This window comes from Schistocerca serialis, chromosome 4, assembly GCF_023864345.2.
Source record: "Schistocerca serialis cubense isolate TAMUIC-IGC-003099 chromosome 4, iqSchSeri2.2, whole genome shotgun sequence".
In the NCBI taxonomy this organism is placed as follows: Eukaryota; Metazoa; Arthropoda; class Insecta; order Orthoptera; family Acrididae; genus Schistocerca; species Schistocerca serialis.
Genome location: NC_064641.1, coordinates 413,665,941 through 413,670,940, shown reverse-complemented (window position 1 = coordinate 413,670,940; position 5,000 = coordinate 413,665,941). Strand labels below are relative to the sequence as shown.

The 5,000-nt window shown below is 52.6% G+C and overlaps 1 non-coding gene across 1 annotated transcript in view; it reads right to left on the bottom strand.

The window, feature by feature from the left end:
- LOC126476891 (small subunit ribosomal RNA) overlaps positions 1-1,384 on the bottom strand; it is a 1,910-nt gene extending 526 nt beyond the window's left edge. The window contains exon 1 of the ribosomal RNA XR_007587322.1: positions 1-1,384. This exon is cut by the window's left edge and continues 526 nt beyond it. This is a non-coding gene — a ribosomal RNA (small subunit ribosomal RNA).
- Positions 1,385-5,000: the final 3,616 nt, after the last annotated feature.

The window sequence follows — 5,000 nt, the reverse complement described above, 5'->3', positions numbered from 1 at the left end:
AGAACGGCCATGCACCACCACCCACCGAATCAAGAAAGAGCTATCAATCTGTCAATCCTTCCGGTGTCCGGGCCTGGTGAGGTTTCCCGTGTTGAGTCAAATTAAGCCGCAGGCTCCACTCCTGGTGGTGCCCTTCCATCAATTCCTTTAAGTTTCAGCTTTGCAACCATACTTCCCCCGGAACCCAAAAGCTTTGGTTTCCCGGAGGCTGCCCGCCGAGTCATCGGAGGAACTGCGGCGGATCGCTGGCTGGCATCGTTTATGGTTAGAACTAGGGCGGTATCTGATCGCCTTCGAACCTCTAACTTTCGTTCTTGATTAATGAAAACATACTTGGCAAATGCTTTCGCTTCTGTTCGTCTTGCGACGATCCAAGAATTTCACCTCTAACGTCGCAATACGAATGCCCCCGCCTGTCCCTATTAATCATTACCTCGGGTTCCGAAAACCAACAAAATAGAACCGAGGTCCTATTCCATTATTCCATGCACACAGTATTCAGGCGGGCTTGCCTGCTTTAAGCACTCTAATTTGTTCAAAGTAAACGTGCCGGCCCACCGAGACACTCACTCAAGAGCACCCTGGTAGGATTGCAACGGGGTCCGCCTCGGGACGCACGAGCACGCACGAGGCGCGTCGCACGCCTTCGGCTCGCCCCACCGGCAGGACGTCCCACGATACATGCCAGTTAAACACCGACGGGCGGTGAACCAACAGCGTGGGACACAAATCCAACTACGAGCTTTTTAACCGCAACAACTTTAATATACGCTATTGGAGCTGGAATTACCGCGGCTGCTGGCACCAGACTTGCCCTCCAATAGATACTCGTTAAAGGATTTAAAGTGTACTCATTCCGATTACGGGGCCTCGGATGAGTCCCGTATCGTTATTTTTCGTCACTACCTCCCCGTGCCGGGAGTGGGTAATTTGCGCGCCTGCTGCCTTCCTTGGATGTGGTAGCCGTTTCTCAGGCTCCCTCTCCGGAATCGAACCCTGATTCCCCGTTACCCGTTACAACCATGGTAGGCGCAGAACCTACCATCGACAGTTGATAAGGCAGACATTTGAAAGATGCGTCGCCGGTACGAGGACCGTGCGATCAGCCCAAAGTTATTCAGAGTCACCAAGGCAAACGGACCGGACGAGCCGACCGATTGGTTTTGATCTAATAAAAGCGTCCCTTCCATCTCTGGTCGGGACTCTGTTTGCATGTATTAGCTCTAGAATTACCACAGTTATCCAAGTAACGTGGGTACGATCTAAGGAACCATAACTGATTTAATGAGCCATTCGCGGTTTCACCTTAATGCGGCTTGTACTGAGACATGCATGGCTTAATCTTTGAGACAAGCATATGACTACTGGCAGGATCAACCAGGGAGCTGCGTCAACTAGAGCTGAGCAGCCGGCCGCCCGGGAGTGTGTCCCGGGGGCCCGCGCGAACACGCAAGCGTCCGCTCAATTATTCTGCAAACAGGAGGAGGCTGCGCTCCCCTGCACCATACACCTCGAAACCCTCTCAGGTCCCGGCGGCGCGCAGCGCCGTCCTAAGTACTTGGTCGGGTTCGAGAGAGGCGCAATCGCCCGGAGTTTGGCGAGTAGACGCTTTAGGTGCGACCACCCGTGCTCCCAACTGAGCTTGCCGCTGCCGACAGAGGCCCGGGAGCGTGCTGTCGTGGCATTGCCGGCGGGAGACAACACGCGCCACCTACGGTGACCGGCAGCTCCAACGCCAGCGCCACAGAAGGACAAAAGCCCCACTTGGGTGCCGAAGCGAACTCTCCCAGCACAGCGCACGCGCCAACACGTCCGCACAGCTGCGATACAAACCACCTGCGAGAACCGCAGAGGCGACCGAGCAGCAGACGGCGTCGCGGCGCCGAGCGCCGGGCGGCGGCGCATCCTCAGCGCACACAGTCCTCAATCGGACCAGCACACTGCAGATGTCCACCGCGCTTCGCACCGGGCCCGCGAGGACCTACTTTGGCCGCACGGCGCCGCGTGCAGGGTGCGCCGGCGCGCAGCTGCGCCGCCTGCCGCCTCCGTCGGCCGGCGCGCCTGCCAGTGGCCGCCCCCACCAGCCGGCTGTAGCGCGTGCGCCCACGCACCGCGCGGCCAGCACGCCGGGCGGCCCCCCCTCACCGGCCGGGGCCGGTCCCACCCAGCCACCGCCGCGTATCGCTTCACACCCACATGCCATTCACGTTCGTGGGCATGGTGGGTATCGCTGAAACAACCGGTTGGTAGCTCAACCGATCGTCGCCATCACTGATTCACCTCTAGCGAGAACAACCGCACCACAACGGTTTACCAGTTGTTCATTTGCGTAACGTCACCAGCAAACGTAGGCGTCCATCGCCATTTGCAAATTCAACGATTGTTGCATGCCTGTGTCAGGTGTCACGACACACTATGTCTGCCCACATACACGCAACAACATGTGCACGCTTCGCAAACACGTGGAAGGTGGCCCCCGTACGTATGCGATGTCCATTGCGCAAACGACTGTCAACCGGCCTCTGTCGCATGTCGCAGATGTGGAACGCAGTGCACCATGCTATCACGGTGTGTGAGAAGAGACGACAACGTCTGACAACACGCGCCACTACATCAACAGACGGCTCATGCTGATCGCCATCCAGGGCATACCACACTGCACTCCAGCTCTTATAGGGAGACGACACGTAGCTGCGTGCACAACATTTGGACCGCATGGTTCGCCGTTGTTGGCGCAGTCGTTGTACGGTCACATGTACCACGATGTATCATTCAGTACATGAGGACCAATGTGCAGTACAGTGTGTGATTTGGAGGTACAACATCAGCGGACAGTTGACACAGGCCGTACCACAGCGTAGGCGCAGTGCTTCGCCATGCGAATGCCAATGAACAACTGCGAAGGGCATTGAGCATGTACGTCCTGCTGCCATCCACATTACAGTGTATCGCTGCAAGGTGTTTAACATGAAGCGATACACTGGGGACCGGGCAGTGCGAGTAGCAAACTATATTGCGGGGGTTGCAGTTAGGCAACACTACACTAATTTAACGCGTCGTATGACAATTACAGAGCAGGTTAAGGCCCAACGTGTGTTGGGTTAAGGCCCAACGTGTGTTGGGTTAAGGCCCAACGTGTGTTGGGTTAAGGCCCAACGTGTGTTGGGTTAAGGCCCAACGTGTGTTGGGTTAAGGCCCAACGTGTGTTGGGTTAAGGCCCAACGTGTGTTGGGTTAAGGCCCAACGTGTGTTGGGTTAAGGCCCAACGTGTGTTGGGTTACAGCACAATATGGGTTACGTTAAGGGGCAATGTGGGTTACGTTAAGGGGCAATGTGGGTTACGTTAAGGCGCAATATAGGTTACGTTAAGGCGCAATATAGGTTACGTTAAGGCGCAATATAGGTTACGTTAAGGCGCAATATAGGTTACGTTAAGGCGCAATATAGGTTACGTTAAGGCGCAATATAGGTTACGTTAAGGCGCAATATAGGTTACGTTAAGGCGCAATATAGGTTACGTTAAGGCGCAATATAGGTTACGTTAAGGCGCAATATAGGTTACGTTAAGGCGCAATATAGGTTACGTTAAGGCGCAATATAGGTTACGTTAAGGCGCAATATAGGTTACGTTAAGGCGCAATATAGGTTACGTTAAGGCGCAATATAGGTTACATTAAGGCGCAATATAGGTTACATTAAGGCGCAATATAGGTTACATTAAGGCGCAATATAGGTTAGGTTAAAACACGACATAGGTTAGGTTAAGGCACGACATAGGTTAGGTTAAGGCACGACATAGGTTAGGTTAAGGCACGACATAGGTTAGGTTAAGGCACGACATAGGTTAGGTTAAGGCACGACATAGGTTAGGTTAAGGCACGACATAGGTTAGGTTAAGGCACGACATAGGTTAGGTTAAGGCACGACATAGGTTAGGTTAAGGCACGACATAGGTTAGGTTAAGGCACGACATAGGTTAGGTTAAGGCACGACATAGGTTAGGTTAAGGCACGACATAGGTTAGGTTAAGGCACGACATAGGTTAGGTTAAGGCACGACATAGGTTAGGTTAAGGCACGACATAGGTTAGGTTAAGGCACGACATAGGTTAGGTTAAGGCACGACATAGGTTAGGTTAAGGCACGACATAGGTTAGGTTAAGGCACGACATAGGTTAGGTTAAGGCACGACATAGGTTAGGTTAAGGCACGACATAGGTTAGGTTAAGGCACGACATAGGTTAGGTTAAGGCACGACATAGGTTAGGTTAAGGCACGACATAGGTTAGGTTAAGGCACGACATAGGTTAGGTTAAGGCACGACATAGGTTAGGTTAAGGCACGACATAGGTTAGGTTAAGGTACGACATAGGTTAGGTTAAGGTACGACATAGGTTAGGTTAAGGTACGACATAGGTTAGGTTAAGGTACGACATAGGTTAGGTTAAGGTACGACATAGGTTAGGTTAAGGTACGACATAGGTTAGGTTAAGGTACGACATAGGTTAGGTTAAGGTACGACATAGGTTAGGTTAAGGTACGACATAGGTTAGGTTAAGGTACGACATAGGTTAGGTTAAGGTACGACATAGGTTAGGTTAAGGTACGACATAGGTTAGGTTAAGGTACGACATAGGTTAGGTTAAGGTACACATTGTTGTAAGGAAAGGTTTAATGGGGGGGGGGGCGGCGGCCGGTTTGTTGATTGTGATTATAGTACGTGGATGCCTGCGGTATCATCTGATTTGCCACGTCAGGATGTACCTTTGGCTCATGACAGGCGGCGCTCTCATTCCATGCTTGTGGCAGACCTGTGTCTTTCATTCCTGCCATTGTTTGTGTGCTGTGAGAGGAGGCAGTATTGTGATGTTGGGTGCACCCCTGTGTAGGACATGTGTGGGTGTTGGTGGCTTGGCTGAGCAATGGTGGTTGTCGGGTGGGTGGGATATTCTGTTTTCTGTGTGGACCTCCCAGTCTGGTTATGACAGTGTGGATTGTCTA